Source organism: Panthera tigris, chromosome B1 (genome assembly GCF_018350195.1).
Source record: "Panthera tigris isolate Pti1 chromosome B1, P.tigris_Pti1_mat1.1, whole genome shotgun sequence".
Taxonomy (NCBI): Eukaryota; Metazoa; Chordata; class Mammalia; order Carnivora; family Felidae; genus Panthera; species Panthera tigris.
The window spans coordinates 33,400,404-33,421,323 of NC_056663.1; positions in this window are offsets into that span (position 1 = coordinate 33,400,404).

The window sequence follows — 20,920 nt, forward strand, 5'->3', positions numbered from 1 at the left end:
TTTCTCTCTGTTCCTCCCCTGCTCGCACTCTGTCTTTCTCTCTCAGAAATAAATAAAGACTAAAAAAAATTAAAAAAAACAAAAACAAAAACCAAAACCCAAAAAACGTGAGCCAGGAGGTGAAAACAGACACTAGGTCTTTATCTGTAAAAGCTTTGCCTATCGGTCCGGGGCTACAGAAATTTGTCCTATTTTGCAGCGGCTGACTCATGCCGTGTCAGAATGATATTCTGTTTATATTGTCCCATTTTTCAAACTGTTGTTTATAAGCTTTGTAACAAAGGCTGCTAAATAAATCTTTCTGCTTGGAATTAAAACATAATACAAGAGAGGCAATTTTCTTTCTCTTCATGGCGGTGGCCCATGAGTTGAAAATAACTTGGTCTATTAATCACTAATTGGATGGTCCGGATTGCCAAGTAAATATTTACTGTGGTATAAGTCCTGTATAATCAGGAAGATCCCCATCCTCCTTTGGGGAAGAGAAAATAAGAAAAAAAATTTTAATATTCGCTTTTGTTCATTGCTTTAACTCTCGAATTGCCTACCATGGTGTACTGTACCTTGTTTACATCTCTCAGATAGATGTTCTTCTCATCAGCTGCCCAGCTTCTGCCTCAATATTTACCCCCAGATGTTGGCTACACCTTTCTATTTGGTCCTAATTTGCTTTCTCTGCCTGTGGTCCCTGATCTCCTTCACCCCAGCCCTGGGTCTGTCTTTACAAACTACAGATGTGGTCGTGCCGCTCTTTTAGCTAAAGTCCGTCCATGTTTCTTCATCGATTTCAGGGGGAAATTCGAAGTCTGGCTTGTCACATAAGATCCTTCATTGCTTAGCGTTTGCCCATTTACTGACCTGAATGAGCTTGGCCAACCTGTCATAGTCTCTGCATCTCCTTACCCTCCTTGGCAGAACTGGGATAATGACGTTCCTACCGCAAAAGGCCCTGGTGAGGATTAAAAGAGATAAGACTTGGGACGCCTGGGTGGCTCGGTCGGTTAAGCGCCCGACTTCGGCTCAGGTCATGATCTCATGGTCTGTGAGTTCGAGCCCCGCGTCAGGCTCTCTGCTGACCGCTCAGAGCCTGGAGCCTGTTTCAGATTCTGTGTCTCCCTCTCTTTCTGCCCCTCCCCTGTTCATGCTCTGTCTCTCTCTGTCTCAAAAATAAATAAACGTTAAAACAAAAATTTAAAAATAAAATAAAATAAAAGAGATAAGACTTGAGGCGCTTCGGTGGCTTAGTCTGTTGATTCTTGATTTCTGCTCAGGTCGTGATCTTACCCTTGTGAGATCTGGCTCTGAGCTGGGCATGGAGGTTGCTTGGGATTCTCTCTCCCTCTCTTTCTCTGCCTATCCCGTCCCCTATGCCCTTGTGTTCTCATGCTCTCTCTGTCTAAATAAATAAATAAATAAATAAATAAATAAAGGAGATAAAGCTTCACTCAGTGCCTGGCTTGGAACAAGTGAGCAAAACACTGACTTTATGATTATTATTCTTATCTCCTACCACCCCCAGCCCACACTCCCCCTGCAATCTTACTGAATCTTCCTGGTTGCATGTCAAAAGTGCCTTTCATTCTCCTATTCCCACCTTCCAGCAGCCTATTACTTTGGTACGATTCTGGCACTCATTCCAATGTGTGTTTCTACTTTAACACACCAAGTAATTAATTTAATTCTCTGAGGACACTGACCGTCCCACAAATTTAACTCCCAGGTTGACCTTACCTACCTGGAGATAGCATCAGGTTCCTCAGATCAAGGGCTCGGTCCCACAAGACTGCCCCCCACTTCGGATGCCAGTGACAGGTCCATGGTTGTCACCCGCACTTCTGTGCCACCGGCTATGAATCAGAGGTTTCTATGACTTTCTCCTTTGGTTCAGTTAATGTGCTGGTGTGACTGATAGAACTCACAGGAAATCAGTTTACTTACTGGATTACCAGTTTATTATAAAGGATATTAAAGGTGACTGCCTGATGAAAAGCTACACGGGGCTAGGTCTGGGAGGGTCCCCAGGGCAGGAACTTCTATCTTTGTGGGGTTAGGGTGCACCGTACTCCAAACCTTGCCCTTTTGGGCGTTTCTTGAGCCTTCTTTATATAGCGTGGCTCATTAAATCAGTGGCCCTTAGTAATTAAGACCCTCTCTCCTCCCCGGAGGTCGCGCGGTCGCAGGTAGTAGGGGTGGGGGATGGGACCGAAAGTTCCAACCCTCTCATCTCCTGGTGGGCTCCCCACAACCAACCCCCATCCTTAGGTATTTTGCAAAAGCAACCTCATTTAACATAACAAAAGGCAGCTTTATTGCTGGCTCTCATTACAGGAAATCTCAAGCGTTTTGAGAAGCTCTCTGCTAGAGAACAATAGGGACAAAGACCAAATGTACGTTTCCTATTATAAACCACACTATCTTGCCTGGCTAACTCCTTTGAGTTTTATCTGAAGGCTGATCTGCTCCAGCAAACGTTGTGCAAAGCCTGGCTGTACTGCATGTGTTTTCCATTTGGCTTCCTTTGTCTTTTCGGCACCGTTCCTGATGTGTCTGCAGTCTTCAAGGGGACAAAGCATCGTCTTAGTTTCACTGTCTGTGCGTTTCTTAAATGGCATTTTGGCGCCATTGCACTATTTTTGTGTGTGTTTAAGAAGTTTATTTTTTCGCCGGGCGCCTGGGTGCCTCAGTCGGTTTAGCGCCCGACTTCGGCTCAGGTGGTTGAGAGTCTGACTTCGGTTCAGGTCACGATCTGGCAGTTCGTGGGTTTATTATTATTATTATTATTTGGTTTGAGGTCTCTATATTTTGCATCCTTTAGGGGCATACAATATCCCAAGGTGGTTCTTTTCTCCATCGTCTGATGGAGCCCTGCTTCCATCACCGCTCTGTCATCATTCTGTCTAGATGCCAAGAGAGGAGGAGAGTATGATCAGGTTTTGGTTCGAATGGATGATGTGGATGTGAGCTGCACCCCACGGCTGTAGCTGAGGAGCTCTTCCCCGGTAGCTGGGAGGTGAACCTTTGAAATGTCCACGGCAAAGGTTGAGACGCACCTGAAGTCGTCCCTGGGTAACCCAACAGTGACAACATCTTCCGTGAGACCCAGAGCACCTGACATTTTTAAGTCATTGCTGCAAAGAAAGGCAAGTTTAATTACTGCAGATGAAATAAATCAGAAGGATCTCATTGGAAATGCAGGCATGCCAGACAGCCTTAGCTGCAGCCGTCTCAGCCATCTGCCAATACGGGTAATTTGCTCTGGCTTCTGAAGGAACAGGCTGTGCAGTCTAAGGGGAAGCGAGAGCTTAAGGGCAGAGGCTCCAAACGCCTGCAAACTCTCCACCTTTAAGAAAGAAACTGAGAAAACGCTGATGAGCTTATGGGGAAACATATTCAATGGACACCCGGGTGTCCATTCTGACCCTCCTCATCTCCACTCACAGCTTCGTTTCCAGCCACTGGAAACTTTAATTTTCATTGTGCCTAAACGTGCTCATCATAACCTTTGCACAAACCCTGGCTGATTTTACCCTCCACCTCAAATGCCTTTCCTCAGTTTATTTATTTTATTTTATTTTTTTTAATGTTTATTTATTTTTGAGAGAGAGACACACAGAGTGTGAGCAGGGAAGGGGCAGAGAGAGCAGGAGACACAGAATCTGAAAGCAGGCTCTAGGCTCCGAGCTGTCAGCACAGAACCTGCTGCGGGGCTGGAACCCATGAACCAGTGAGATCAAGACCTGAGCCGAAGTTGGATGCTTAACCGACTGACCCACCCAGGCGCCCCACCCCTTCCTCAATTTATCTGTCACCTCTGTAGTCTCTGCTGGGCAGGAGAAGGTTCTTCTGTCTCTGCTACATTATATCATTATATATGCCTGCCTTCCTATCGAAGTGTAAACAATTTGACACACATTTATTTTTATTTTCATTCTTATGTACCTACGCTTACCCATATCTAAATATTTGCTAACTCCCTGTATCCTTAGAATGAAGGAGCCCCAAAGGCAAGCTGAGGGCAGAGCACAAGCTAGCAACACCCCCTCCCACCCAGGCGAGATTTGAGTGACATGCCTCAGGCACTCCTTACCCAAGCACAAAGGAAAAGATAAAACAAACGGGTTTATTGGTTACCCCGTTACCAGGTCATGCAGGATACGAGTCTCCATCATTTACAAATGTCTTAGTAAATTACAAGAACAAGGCAATCTTATCGATAGCATAAGCTCCAGAAATTTACAGACTCAGTTTCCTGGAGCCCCAACATCACCCTCCCCTCCACAGTGATGTGGGGAGCAAAGGAAGGAAATGGCAGGTAAAATTAAATTTCCTTATAACCTGCAGCCCATTGACAAATACTTGAGGCAAATACAGAGTATAAAGTTTTTCCAGGAACCCCCCCCCCCCCGCCCCCCACTGCCTTAATGTTAATGCCTTACCAGAGGGAAAACCACCTTATCTTGACAATAGCAAGGCCTTCATTGTTATGCATTCTGCTTCCCTGGCACTGAATTGTGGTATGAACTTGTAAAACCATATGACTATACATAGCACAATCGCAAAAACATTAATATCCTTTACAACAGTAATCTTACCCCCAGCAATATAGCTAATGGGAACAATTTTATAGAGGAAAGAAGCCACGTGGTAAATAGGAAAGATTCAACCCAGTGAATTTTGAAGATCTAACTGGCCTTTATTGAACAATTCATGAATTTGGTGGCAGCCCATCTAGCAAGAAGACAGGAGATCCAAAGGACTACACAAAGGGAAAGGTTTTTGAAGGCAGAACGAGGAACTCATAAGTGAAAACAAGGATTGTTTTCGATGAGGTCACCTTCCTTTGGGGGAATGAACAGGTCTGTTAGGGGGATCTTTTCATCTTCCTGTAGGGACTGGAAAGAGCTTACGCGGCAGATTACCTTATTGGAGTTGACCAGAAACTTCTAGACTGAATAGTTAAGATTATATTCCTGGGGAAGATGGAAACCTCAATTAGGTTAAGCCTCTGTGGGCTTAGCCCAAGTGACTCCATTTTGGTCCTGTTGTTTCCTTTTAAGACACAATGTGTGTATGACAAATCTCGCATGTCAATATTCAAAAGAAAGACAAACAGATAAGGCTTATGGGAATCAAGATTTATATCTCCCTGTCTTAACATGGTTGATGGTTCCTTTTTGAACTTTTCTATAAATGTTTATATATGTATTTTTAGAAATTTTGTTTTGATGTATATTAAGTGTTCTGCAAGACCAGGCTATCTTTGCTAGTCACCGAGGAACTTTTTTTCCTAAATGACTCAATAATTTCAGCTTCGGGTCAATTCTGTGATAGGTTCCTTGGAATTTTAGCCACAAACAATACAATCGTGATAACAATAGCTAACAGTAGTTGAGCTCTCAATTATATACTTGTAGCAGGATTCTTACACAGAGGGAGTCCGGACAATGAGGCTTTTCTTTCCAGGAAGCAGCCTTATTTGTTGTGCCAGCAAGGGGTCAGTGGGTTCGTACCCAAAAAAACTGAGCCCCAAGCACAGCAGGGTATAGCCTTTTGTACAATTTTTGCTCCTTTGTCTCCCATACATGGTAACATGCAGTCTGAATGGGCGGTCCATGTTACAGAGTTGGGAGAAATGTCACACAAGCACACATGGACAGATTGCCTTCCCTTGTCTTGAGGTTTTCCTTAGGCACATTCCTTAGGGAAGGGCTCTATCACATACTATTTCAAGTTACTTACATATGTGTTAAATCAATATTCAAACAACCTACTATTATCCCCATCTTACAGGTAAGAGGCAGAGGCACAGCAAGATAAATGAACTTGCCCATTTCAACAGAGATAAGAAGTAGTAGATAAAGCCAAATATCTCACTCAAAGCTGTACTGTCCTCACTTCCCACCCTCAGCACCAGGCTGGGCCCTGCTGGGCCTCTCTGAATTTTTCTGGGTTAATCCACAGTTAGATAGGGTCTGCTTCTGGGGTATAATAATTGTGGCATTCGCCTTCCACTCTAAGTATAGAGTAATAGATGTGAAGCCTTTTCCAAACTTAAGTTTAAGTGACTCTAAAAGCACGCCATAAGCATTTACTGAAGATTTTTAAGGCTGTCCATAATTGTGTCAGGGGTCTCAAGAGTACCTTCAGGTACAATGATTTGGTAGAAGGATTCACAGAACTCAGTAAAGCCATCGTACTCATGGTGAGTATTTATTACAAAAAAATGGTACAGATTAAAATGATCCAAGGAAAAAGGTACATAGGTCAGCATCCAGGAAAAACCAGGCATAACTTTCCAGTTGTACTCTACCAGTGAAGTTATTGGACAGAATTTAATTCTCTCAGCACATAGGTTTTTGGGGTTTTTTTGCTGGGGGTCAATCACATAGGCATAGCACGCTTGCACGACTGACCCTAACTGTTCAGGCTTCAGCCCTCCCACCCCTGCTCAAAGGTCAAACTGATACAGTGTGGCCCAGGGCCCCAAGGGAACAAAAAAGATATTCATCATAAGTCACATTGTTGGCATAAATCTGACTTATCTCGAGTCCTCTGGTACATAAAGACACTCTTATTAGGAACAGTCACAGGGGCTTACAGGTTATTTTGCAGAACCTGGGAAGGGCCAATCTTTTCTTTGGAATATGCAGGGTTTGAGCACCCCCCACACCGCTGAATTAACCCTTTACCGCATAGCAGTAGAATTTAGCAATAGAACTGCATCTACCTCAAATGATAGAAAACTCTCCTGGTCTAGCAGTTCCAAACATGTTCTAGAAAAGCACATGTTGAGACACTAAAGCTTTAGCATTCATATGCATTTTATTTAAGTCAGTTATTACGAGGTGAATTATTTGATTTTCTGTCCCCTTAAACTGAGTATCATGTATTGCTTATTTATGGCTCATCATAAATGCCATGAAAACCAAGTTTTACAACATTTTGAAGTGAGCAGAATAAACTGCCACTTAGACTATCATGTTCTTTATTTTGCCTGTCTTTTGTCCTACATCTCTCTTTCTCATATTATTGTCAGGGTTTTCGCTTCATTCTTCATGGCTTTCTATGACCTCTACTTTTGGGGCACCTGGTAGTTGAGCATCCACCTCTTCATTTCAGTTCGGTCATGATCTCATGGTTCGTGGGTTCTGGGTTCAAGCCCTGTGTCAGGCTCAGAGCAGATAGGGAGGACCCCGCTTGAGATTCTCTGTCTCCCTCTCTCTATGCTCCTCCCCTGCTCACACTTGCTCTCTCCCTCTCTCTGTCTCAGAATAAATAAGTAAACATTTAAAAAAAAAAAAAAAGCCTTCTGCATTCAATGCCCTCCATCTTGGTGGATCTTAGTGAATCAGGAACTCTACAGTCTAAGTCACTGAGAATATGCAGACTCTAAAAAAAAGGCTGAAATGTAATGCATGCTCTTTGTCATGTGGGAAGTGAATGCTTAGAGGCCTCTCTTTCCCTCCAGCAGTGCGTTGGCTACATTCCAGAGAGCCGGGATTATTACACAGATGCTACTAAACAAGCTAAATTTTTGGAGACGATAAAACCGTTCATCTGTAGTCCTAAGTATGTTTTTCTCATCTCTAAAAGCTGTACATTTCATTTTGTAAAACATTGTGATTGCAGGCACACTTTGGGATGGGCTTCCAAATCAATAAGTAAAGAATTGATTAATCGATACATTACATTTGGGTAAATGGTTAGGCATGTCGACAAAATAAAGTCACTTCCCTCATTGTCAACTTAGAATAAATCCAAGACCGATTAAAAATGTACTTGAAAACCTAAGGATTAAACAGTAGCAAATATTAAGTGAATATTATAATTTGTCAGTGTGGCATTATGGGAAAAACTCTGCAGAAAAATGATAGTTTTGACCATCATTTTAGCAAGTAGTAATCATGATAAATCAAACTGAAAAACCATAAACTGGGGAAATTCATCCTCAAATTATATGGCAGAGAAAGATTCAATATCCTTGACAAATTACATCTCTTACAGCTGAAGTTATTTCAGTGCGACAGTAAATGTATTCTACGTTGTAAGCTCTTAGAACAGTGTTTGGCATGTAGTAGGTGCTACATTTTATTTATTTATTTTTTTAAATTTTTTTTAACGTTTTTTATTTATTTTTGAGACAGAGAGACAGAGCATGAACGGGGGAGGGGCAGAGAGAGAGGGAGACACAGAATCGGAAGCAAGCTCCAGGCTCTGAGCCGTCAGCCCAGAGCCTGACGCGGGGCTCGAACTCACAGACTGCGAGATCGTGACCTGAGCTGAAGTCGGACGCTTAACTGACTGAGCCACCCAGGCGCCCCTACATTTTATTTTTTAAATAAATGAATAATGCACAGAAGATTTGAGTAGGTAAGTTAGGAAATTTGGGGTGCCTGGTTAGCTCAGTCAGTAGAGCATGCAACTCTTGATCTCATGGTTATAAGTTCAAGTCCCACACTGGATATAAAGATTACTTAAAAATAAAGTCTTAAAAAAAAAAAAAGAAATTCAAATAGGGACGCCTGACTGGTTCAGTCGGTAGAGCATGTGACTCTTGATCTCAGGGTTGTGAGTTCAAGCCCCACCTTGGGCATAACAATTACTTAAAGAAAAACTGTAATAGATTCAAATAGAAAATTATGGTGTGAATATGTTCAACCATCTAATTAATAAAAAACATAGAGTAAAACCAAAAGAACTTTGGCTTCTGTCTCTCAGAGGGTCTGTGATCATAACTGGTAATAGTCAACATAGCAATTTTGCCACTGTGTCAGGATTCCAAATTCGTACAGTTAGTACAGTTAAGGTATCTGCAATAAAGAGTACAAAGGGGACTGAGTTTAAAGGAAGACAGGGCTAACTTGCAATGTTGAATGGAGAATATTCTGTTACCACAGCGGGGACTCATGCCATCACAGCTGCTGGCAAAGATGGGTCACAGGTTTAACCACGGTCACAGTTCTCACCTTTTTAAATTCTTTTTTTAACATTTATTTATTATTGAGAGACAGAGAGACAATAGAGCGTGAGCAGGGGAGGGGGCAGAGAGAGAGGGGGAGACACAGAATCCGAAGCAGGCTCCAGGCTCTGAACTGTCAGCACAGAGCCCAATGCCGGGTTCGAGCCCACAAACTGCAAGATCGTGACCTGAGCCGACGTCAGTCGCCCAATCAACTGAGCCACCCAGGCGCCCCTTTAGGGAAAGAATATATATTTGAGAACAATTGATTATTGAAAACAGGACATAGAATAGAATAGAATAGAAGACAACTGGGTCGCTCAGTTGGTTGTGTCTGGCTCTTGATTTTGGCTCACGTCAGGATTCCAGGATGAAGCGGCTTGAGATTTTCTCCCTCTGCCCCTCCCCTGCTTGTGTGCTTTCTCGTGTGTTGGATTGCTCTCTCTCCCTCTCTAAAATATAAAATAAATTAAACAGAATAAACACATCCCAATAAATTCTTTAAAAATGTAAATAAATAAAAAAGAGCAAAGGAAATTGACTAAGAATGAAAATAATCAGGTTCAGGAGAACAATCATGAGGCAGACATTCAAATCACTAAAACGTGGCCATGGTGAGTGAAAACTTGCACAGTTAAAAGTGAAAGCATTCAAAATGGTTAAAAGGTGAAAGTTTTGTTACAAACTCTGAGAATGCAATCTACGGATAATTAGCATGAATAGCACTGAATGGAAAGAAAGACAAATGTAGCAGTAATAATAGATAATATAGGAATGACTCTTGAACAAAAATGCAGTTTGCAGAGAAAAGGATCCATTAAGTAAAAACAGTGAAAGTAAGCTCATTATCTCCTTTAAAAAATAACTCAAGAGCACACCTTGAGTATATGTCGAAAATACTAATTCCCCGGTTTGCTCATGGATAGTACGATTCAGTAAGTTTGGATAGATCCAAGAAATCCAGATTTGCAGCCGAAGCCCATTGTGATTGTTATCATCCAGGTAAGTCTGGGAAATTCGAATCTAATGGCAAAGAGAAGGCCAAGGAAGAAACTAACTAACAAATCCGGTAGGTCTACAAACCAAGAAAATGGCAACACAAGCAGAGAATGACAGGAAATATAAAGTAACGTATTCTCCTCCTTTTATATGGAAGACAGTTTTTATTTTTCTACCTCTTACACTACTTATTGAAGAAGTAAATTTCTAGTATCGGTTTAAAACTTGCAGCTAACACATGAAATGTATAAATGGGTATAAGTTCTCCAAATATTGGAGAAAACCAAAGCCAAATAAGAAAACGTAGCTCAAAGAACAAGGAGGAAAAAATAATGAGAAAAAAAAAAGAAGACCAAACATGAGTGATGGTAAAACATTTAATCAAGACCAATACACTGATCACCCTTATAGACTGGATAACAAAAACAATGAGCAACTGTGTTTTCCAAAATAGATTTTTCTAAAATAGGGTGAGATAAAATTATTATCAGTAAAATGATAGACTATTTTAGACCAAGAATAACTGACAAAATACTGAAGCAAAATATACACAATGTTAGTTAACTGATACAGAATTGCAGAGCAAAAACTTTAAATGCAAAAAAAGAAGACTATTTATAAATTAAGGAAATGACAACCCCCCAGGAAATGAAGTACAGGTCTTTTGAAAAGACTAATTCTTGGGGCGACTGGGTGGCGCAGTCGGTTGGGCGTCCAACTTCAGCCAGGTCACGATCTCGCACTCCGTGAGTTCGAGCCCCGCGTCAGGCTCTGGGCTGATGGCTCAGAGCCTGGAGCCTGTTTCCGATTCTGTGTCTCCCTCTCTCTCTGCCCCTCCCCCGTTCATGCTCTGTCTCTCTCTGTCCCAAAAATAAATAAATGTTGAAAAAAAAAAATTAAAAAAAAAAAAAAAAAAAAAGAAAAGACTAATTCACTAGAGAAAACTTTTATAATCTATTTTTAAAAATGACTGAAAAAAATCTACAAAGTCATGAATAAAAAAGAGTATATAACTAATGAAACAAGGGGGATTTTTAATAAATAATCTAATATGTAAAACTCTGCAACAATAAGTTTTATTTCCTTTGAAATATTGGAAGAAGATATGTCCAATTGTCTCAGATAATTTTATGACTTCAATTGGCCCAAGAAAAAAAATACAAGATGTTAATTGACCATGGAGATGGCAGAAATGGAATTTAAAAAATATATCTGAGGGACCCTGGGTAGCTCGGTTGGTTACGCTGCCAACTTCAGTTCGGGTCATGATCTCATGGTTCAGTTTGTGACTTTGAGTCCTGTGTCAGGCTTTGTGCTGACAGCTCGGAGCCTGGAGCCTGCTTCAGATTCTGTGTCTCCTTCTCTCTCTGCCATAAGTCCCACTCACGCTTTGTCTTTATCTCTCTCAAAAATAAATAAACATTAAAAATATATATATACATCTGAAAAATATTGTAGTCCCAACTAATAATTCTAAGTCCACTTTTACTATGCATTTCCAAGAAGATTGAATGTCCGTAAGAAACTTATGTCAGGTTATAAGAAAAACAAGATAAAAAGTTTTCCAATTCAGTTGACCAAATTTGCATATTCCTAAAGCATATACCTTATAATGATAGGGAAGGAGGGAGGAAGAGAGAGGGAGAAAGAGAGGCATAGAGAGGGAGAAACTTATTTAAGAATATAACCCCCAAATTCTAAAGTAAATATGATAAAAAGTGGCTTTAGAACTATTAAAAGGCCATGACATAAAAGACCAAGGATATCATATGACCATTACCAAAATATAGAAAAAGAAAAAGAAGAAAGGAAGAAAGAAAGGAAAGGGGAGGAAATCACCATAAAAACATGTTTGCCTTCCTTACTACTCAAGCAATGCTGATTAAAGTTTTTTTGCTATCATGGCCATGGTCATAATCATCATCGTTGTTAGTGGTGTTGAGTATGTGAGGAAATAAATATCCATTTATGACCAAAAATTCTGATAAGTTTTCCAAAAGTTTGTGAAAATTCTCCTGGCTAATTCTAATCAAGAGCTTCCTTCATAGGAAATCATCAAAGATGCCCACAAAGACTTATGTGCAAGAATATTCAATATATTTTTATTTATGGTGACAAAAATTGGAAACTTTAATGTCCAATGACTTAAGTTCATTTAAATATATGATAGCCTATCCATAATGTGGAATTTTGAGATCCTTCCTAAGGACTTGGCAAAATGATCTTGATATAACATGAAAAGAAATAACAGTATATAGTAAGAGACACATTTAAAATAGATACATTTAAAAATATTGTGCCAGGATAGCCAACACAATATTGAAAGAGAAGAACAGAGCTGGAAGACTGACACTTACCTGATTTCAAGACTTATAAGCCTACAGTAATGAAGACAGAGTGATATTAGCAAAAGAATAAACAGATCGATGGAGGAAAATAAAGAGCCCAGGAATTGACCCACATAAATATATGCAACCTACCTTTGACAAAGGAACATAGATAATATAACATGATAAAGACATGATGTTCTACAAATGGTAGTGGAGCATAGTACATCCACCTATAAATGAAAGAATCTAGACACAGGACTTACAATCTTCCCAGAAATTTACTCAAAAAAGTGTCAGGGAATGGATGTGATAGTCATTCTGTAAGGCACACAGAGAAGCCCTTAAAGACAATTTAATAAAGATGGTTATAAAAGCACAAAATATTTAACTGAAAATGGAGCACAAATCTAACTGTAAAATGTAAAACTACAAAACTCCCAGACTATAACGTAAGAGAAAACCTAGATGACCTTCGATATGTGGTGTGTTTTTATTAGCTACAACACCAAGGACACAATCCATGAAATAAACAATGAATAGCTAGCCTACATTAAAATTAAACTTGCGCTGTGGCAAAGACAATGTTGAAACAATAAGAAGAGTCACAGACGAGGAGGGAGACCTGATAAAGAAGTATCATCCCAAATTTACAAAGAACTCTTTAAACAATAGGAAAAGAAATCAGTTTCAAAGTTGGCCAGAGATCTATCTCAACAGACACCTCGCAAAAGATGAGAAGGTACAGATAGAAGAGTGAGCATATGAGAAGATGTTCCACATCATATCTTATTGGGGAAACGCAAATTTAAACAATAAGGATATACCACTACACCTCTATTAGAATAGACAAGATGTGGAATGCTGATCACACAAAATGCCAGTAAAGATGTGGGGCGATGGGAACTCTGATTCACTGCTGGTGTGAATGCAAAATGGTACCGCCATTTTATAAAACAGTTTGGGGGTTTCTTGCAAAACTAAACATAATTTCACCATATGATCCCACAATCCCACTCTTGGTATTTACCCAGGAAGTTGAAACTTATGTCCACACAAAAACCTACGCACAGATGTTTATAGCAGTTTTATTCACAATTGCCAAAACTTGGTGGCAACCAAGATGTTCCTCAGTAGGTAAATGGATAAATGAACAACCCAGACAATGGAATCCTATTCGGTACTAACGGGAAGTGAGCTATCAAGGATGAAAAGATGCAGAGTGACCAAAGATGTGTATTACTAAGTGAAAAAAGCCAATCTGTGAAGGCTACCTACGGTTTGATTCCAGCTGTGTGACATTCAGGACAAAGTGAAACCATATAGGCGGCAGAAAGACCAGTGTTGTCATGAGTTGGGAGGGAAGAGGAATGAGCCGAGAAAGCACAGACTTTTCAGGCCAGTGAAAAAACTGTGTGATACCATAATAATGGATGCATGCCATTCATGAAACGGTTATCCAAACGTGTAGAATGAATCCCGATGTAAACTGAGAACTTTGGGTGGTTTCTGCTGTGTCAATGTTGGCTCATCGGTTTTAACAAGCGTGGCATTCTTTTGTGGAATGTGGATAATGGGGGAGGCTATACGTGTGTGAAAGTGGGGTGTATACGGGAAATCTCTCTACCGTTCTCTCAATTTTGCTATGAACCTGAAACCGCTCTATAACAAATTTTAAAAATATTGCATATATGGTCATCTGCCGTACACATGAGGTAGATAAGCAGAGAGGTAAATTTGCATAATGGAATTTATCTATGATGAATAAATGTCTATTGTATTAACAGTATTTATAATTTTGGTTTAAGGACTTAAAACATTTTGTCTCCCTTCATACAGCTTTGTCTTTTTTCCCAATTTGTACAAAGATCACGTCAGGATTAGTGGGGGTAAAGACACCTCTAGGTCAAAATAAATACTATGTAAAGTAAGCTTGAGGCTGCCTGAGTTTTGGAACTCTTCCTGGGGATCTAGAAATATCCAATTACAGACGCTATTTTAAGAAAGAATGTGATTCTATTATTTGGTGGCTGTCTGAATTGCACGTCGTGTTTCTTACCAGTTCATTTCAAGTCACATGCCCCCATAACTCAGAGGAGGCTGATCAGTAGACTTGCTCTGTGGTCAGCAAGGCTTTGGAGGGAGGTGCTGTATGCTTTCATTGTCAAAGAAGTCAGCATCTTTCCTTAACTAATTGTATCTGGTAAGCTCAAAATTTACTGTTGCTATTTTAACTGTTCCGAGAAAACCATTAGAAGGTTTTAGCTAGAGTGTGTCTATGAATATTCATAGATAGTCAGCTTCTGTATTAAAAACCACACCCACATCTCTGCCGTATCTGCAGCATGAATAAGGGCTCTGTAGGGCAACATGAAAACTTGACACTGGGCTGCCTGCAGAATGCACATAAGGGCTGCTTTGCTGTGCTGACTTTTATAGTTTATAGAAAAGCCTTTCTGCTTTACCTTTTTGTGTCATGGAAATGTTTTTAAGCTTCGTTTGTCTGTTTTGCATGATGTGCCTAATCGCAAAGCCCTCATAAAATTAAAATTGTCATTTTCTAAAATCAGAGATTGATATGTAGCTTTAAAAAGAGTGCATATACTATTGTATTATTTTGGGATGTACAATGAAGCAGCATTTTGCATATATACATAGTAATGAAAGTAGAAAGGCGGTTAAATATATAGACAAATATGGTTCATACTAAACATCTCGATAAGGCTATCATTTTGAATTTGAATTTGATATATGAATATAGGCGCATAGATAAATGAGTTGACATAGAGATAAATATTTGCAACTTGCCTAAGATCACATAGCCAGCTGGCTAAATCCATTAAAATACATTTCATCCACATGCATCATTTATGTACGTCTATACTGTGTAACACAAAGGTCACCTGGAAATTTCCTGTCCCTGTGGGAAGCAGGGAGCCCTCTATACAAATTTTTTGTCAGTTCTTACGGCCCAGTCTCTCATGACCTCCTCTATCTTGTACATTGTCTTTTAATTGCACTAAGTAGGCAAAGTGGAAATCAATAGATCTTTGAGAATTGACCACGCCTTTCCTGCCATGCCACTGAATCCACAAACACAAAGACATCAGTGAACTATGGACTTACTGAAGCTTTCATGTGAGGACAGGAATTTAAAGCTGAGCATAGAATTTCAAATCTCTTTTGCCATGTTCCTGGCGGGGTTTCTGTGGTCTCACTAAGCATCTGGCCTTTCTTTCTTGTTCTCTTTCCCCCTATTTTTCTCTAAAGCATTTCAGTTCTTCTTTCAATCTGCAGAGTAATACAGTGAATTTGCATATCCCAAATTTGCTTGTCCAAGCCTATCAATGTGTGCTCGACATAAGGCTTTTCTCATTAACATAATGCACATAAGAATAGTTGGGATTATATAATATAAAACTTGCTTTTTTTTTTAAACTGGACACACAATGCTTTTTCCAAACATTAGTGCATCCAGGGTTACAGTTTTGACTGCCCCCTCATGGCGTTCTTCCTATATACCCTTTTCCTTCTCCAGTGTTTCAAACTCTCATTTCTATTACAGTGACCTGCGAATTCCTGTCTCAGCTTCTTCCTCCTGCAGTGCAAACCCACATCCAGATCGGCATACTGGACTTCTAGATATGAAAGCCCCTCCACCACCTTAAATTCAACACGTTCAAAGCAACCTTACTATATCCCGCAAACATCCTGCAGTTTCTTTTTGTGCTCCTTAGATCTGTTCATGCCGCCGCTGTTTTTACAAGCACCAGAGCACTGAAATCTAGGAGCCACTACTAATCCCACCTTTTCCTTGTAATTAACATTACCTCACTAATGGAAGCCTGTCTCCCCTAAAATCTGTAGTCTTCTTTCCAGGCCCATTAGCCCACTTTGAGAACATCAGTGTTTGTTCTCCTAGGCTCTGGGAACTACCCAAATCCCTTGACTTGGGTTTGGTCTGTTCCAACTCCGATCCGTACTCTTCTGTTTCTGCCAGGGAGAGCTTTCTAAACTAGAAATCTGACTCTCGTTCCCCTCCCTCACTCAAAGGTCAAGCCCAAGTACAGGAAGTATTAAATATTAAAGTACAACGTCCTTCACAATCTGGCTCTAGGTGACTACTGCCCTCATGTGTTCCCATCCCCTCCAAACTGCCAGCGCTGGGCCCAGCGTCTTGCTGTGTTCCTCAGTGAGCCATGTCATATCTGATGTTTGGTTTCTGTACCTGTTTAAGTGCTGTTGCTTTGACCTTGAAAGACCTTCCCTGATCTTTTTTTTTTTTCTTGACACTGGTAAATGCTGACTCTTCCTCCAAGACCAGACTGAAAAAAAAATCTTCGTCTGAGAAGTTCTACTTAAGTCTCGTTCTTTTCTCTCCTGCTTAGCATTAATTCCATCCCTGCCCCTGTGTTCCCTTACACTTTCCTCAACACATTACTAAGGCATCTGTTGTCTTACATTTTAATCATTAACTTAACACCTTCGTCTCCCCATTAGAGTGGGGACTCCCAAGTCAGGATGGAATCGTACTCAAATTGATTTCCTCCATATTTAGCACGGTGCCTACAGCAAGGTCAGCAGATGCAAATGGTTGAATTAAATAATGGGTGATTCTTACTGAACTATTGATATATGTAGACAAAGGGACTTCAGACGGGCTCTTAAGGTGACCTTTTATGTGACAAAAAGTCTCCCCTTGACCCAACTTTAGCCAGGTTCCTCTGAGCATCCCTCCCCGCCACCCCCCCCAACTCATTTATTCTTATTTATTTATTTACTTATTTATTTATTTTTATTTTATTTTATTTCTTGCTAGAACTTGACCTTGGGTCCTGTCCTTGACCTGCCTAGTTCAGTTTTAGCAAGAATTTTGCTAAGTCAGTTTAGCAATAATCTCCCTACCCTTGATATTTTATTACCCACAGTATCTGATCAAATTCCTGATCCCCCATGTTTGATGTATAAACCTCTGGCCTGCCTTCAATAAGAATCCTATTGAGACGGTTTAGCAAGAGTCTCACTACCCTTTACGTCTTCTCTTAGTACTTTTCCATCCCCTGACCCGCTCCCTCTGCTCTTTGGCTATAAATCCCTAGGCGTCTTTTTTTTTTTTTTCATGCAGAATTAAGGCTCATCTCTCTCCCCTATTGCCATAATCTTGACACCTATTGCAAAAGTCCTGAATTAAGTCTTCTTTTACTCTAGTATATGCCATGTTGATCCTTATGAAGATGCTACCCTCTGCACATACATGAGGACCTCTGAGAGGTATGCTGATCATTCCAGACCTCTTTTTTTTTTTTTTTTTCAACGTTTTTTATTTATTTTTGGGACAGAGAGAGAGACAGAGCATGAACGGGGGAGGGGCAGAGAGAGAGGGAGACACAGAATCGGAAACAGGCTCCAGGCTCCGAGCCATCAGCCCAGAGCCCGACGCGGGGCTCGAACTCACGGACCGCGAGATCGTGACCTGGCTGAAGTCGGAGGCTTAACCGACTGCGCCACCCAGGCGCCCCTCCAGACCTCTTTTTGTCTACATAACTGAGCTTAGCTAAATGTTCTTCTCAGCCTCCATGATGTTTAACTTACATTCAGAGAGTAACTTACTGATACGTCAGGATGTGTCCATATTTAAGACATTAGATAAACTTTTAAATGATCTCATTAGCACATATATGTGGTCACACTTAAACATGTGAAGGACTGGTTTTATAAAGAATGCAGAAGAATATGTACATTTAAATGATTATTGACCACTGGGATTCCCTGAAAAAGGCTGAAGAAAGAAAATCACCCATGTCTGAGTAATATGAGCATTCATCATATGCTGCTTTCTCTTTTTTCCCTAATCAAAATAATGTCCTTCATGTCCTTAGTCAGTTGTACACTTATTCTGATAATTTTGACACTGATTGAATGCCAGAAGTCTCTTCTGGGGACGTAGAAATTGTAATATTTGTAGAATCAATCCTAACACTTCATAATTACACTTTGGTTTTCTTTAAATATTAAAATATGCCATGCATACCTCAAATTAGATAGTAAAACAACACCTTTCATTGGTACTTTGTTAAATATTTTTTTAAATCTTACTGCTAGACGCTGAGAATGTAAGGGGAAAATTCAGACCAGGTTCTTGTCCTCATGGAGTTTATTTTATAGTGCAAGAGAACGATAGACAATAAGCAAGAAAATATGAAGTCTACCAGATGACGGTGAGAAATGTGGAGGAAAAACACAGCAATTAAAAGAGGTAAGGTTTGTATAGAAGATGCCATTTTATATGGAGTAGTCTGAGAAGACTTCTAAAAAGGTAATCCTAGGCAGGGGCGCCTGGGCGGCTCAGTTGGTTAAGCATCCGACTTTGGCGCAGGTCATGGTCTCATGGCTTGTGAGTTTGAGCCCCGCATCGGGCTCTGTGTGGACAGCTCAGAGCCTGGAGCCTGCTTCGGATTCTGTGTCTCCCTCTCTCTCTGTTCCTCCCTTGCTTGTTCTCGGTCTCTCAAATAAACATTAAAAAAAAGTAATCATAGAGGAGAAACCTGGAAAAGATAGAAACACACACACACACACACACACACGCACACAGAGGAAGAGAGAGAGAGGATTGGTTGGAGGGAAATCCCATACGGAATAAATTCCCAGTGTGAAGGTGAGGTGGGAAAGTTAAAAGTATTCAAACAGCCGAAAGAGGCAATGGTAAGAGAAGATGTAGGTAATTGGAAAACAGGTGGTGGTGGGGCCAGCTCACTGTAAAGCCTCTGGCTCTTATTTTCAGTGAGCTGGGACCACCGGAGGGTTGGGAGCAGAGTGACATAGCTGACTTACTCTTTTTTTTTTTTTTTTTTAACGTTTATTTATTTTTGAGACAGAGAGAGACAGAGCATGAACGGGGGAGGGGCAGAGAGAGAGGGAGACACAGAATCGGAAGCAGGCTTCAGGCTCTGAGCCATCAGCCCAGAGCCCAACGCGGGGCTCGAACTCACGGACCGCGAGATCGTGACCTGAGCTGAAGTCGGCCGCTTAACCGACTGAGCCACCCAGGCGCCCCTGACTTACTCTTTTAAAAGAATCCTTCAGGTTGTTGTGTGAACAGTAGACTGTATGAGGGCAGAGGCATGAGCAGGGAGAATAGTTGAGAGTTCCTTGTTATAACGCTGGGGAAGGTGACAGAAATTTCGACCAGAGCTGTAGCAAAGCAAGTAGTAAAAGAGGGCCTTGTTGTTGCTATCTTTTGAAGATTGGCCTACAGGATTTTCTTATAGACTCATGATTGAGTGGAAAGAGAAAAAAGAAAGCAGGGTGACTCCTTGGTGTTTTGTCGGAACAGCATAAATAAGGAGATTACCAGTAACAAGCATGGCAGGAGTGATGGCTTTGGAAGGTAGGAATTGGGTCATAAGGATATCCAGAGTTCTGCTTTTTAAATATGTTCATTATCTATAACCAGCCCTATCTCCCAGAAAAGGAAGGATTTCTTTTTCGCATTTCGCATTTCCTTTCTTTCCAGCAGTAAGACGTGCCCGTGCAGGGGGCTGTAGGGCTGCATGGTTTGCCATTGCAATGTGAACGAAGTATGCTGTTTTCATCAGAGCCTAGTGGGTTTAGAGATGGGAATGAAGTCTCTCAATGCCATGGCAACCTACCAAAATTTCACAAGGATAAGAACAATGTTCTAATTAATTAAGCCTCAAGGCAGTTTGGCTTGGGTAGAACAGTGCCCAAAGTAAGCCTGCGACTTTCTCCCTAGTATTAAAGCACAGATTGCTTTCCTAGCCCCTGAGATTCTTTAACATATGGAAGTGCCACTTCTAGCAAAGAGGCTTTCTGTGCTCGCTTGTAAAGGGTGCTAACATCACCTCAAAAAGAACCCATCGATGCTGTCTTTCTTAAAATAATAGGCAACTCGGGATGTTGCGATCAACATTTACACGTTTCAGAACGCTTGCACATACAGTATTTAATTAGATGCCCTCGCACGCAAAAATTCTATGAAATGGGTTGGACTACCACAATCGTCACTGTCAGTGACGCAATCCGAAAGTTGAAGCAAAACAGGAACAAAAACAAAAACAAAACAAAACGCCCCAAAAGCGAAGGCACTAAATTCCGGAAGTAGTAAGTAGCAGCACAAGGTTGCAAAGGTGACTGCTCCAGAGCCAGAACAAAGAACCGTCTAAACTTGTAGCGCGGTATCCTTCACACCACAGCACACAAATATAGTCAGTGAGCATTTCCCTCTGTATTTATTAATCTCTTATGTAGGTTTTCTTTTGGAACCAGCAGCAACTTCTGCAGTCTACTTTATATATGAGTGCTGTTGGGAAATAAGTCAGAGGAGGCGATTGGCAAGTTGAGGAGGGACCTGCTTTTATTGAGCGATCATAAAATATCTTATATAAGCAACTGGAGGCTATCCAGTTCTTTCTGGTTGCAGAGAAACTTGTCCTCCAACTCCTGGAAACAGGAATTTTAGACTCAACCAATGAAGCTCGAGCAAATAGCATTACCTCATTGCAAGAGCGTTTCATTGGCTGTTCACTTTCCAAGTAGCTTTAGAATAGTTTCTAATACTTTAACCCTTGTGTTTATAAACCCTGCATAGTGCCGTGTTGGAGCTAACTAGATTCTA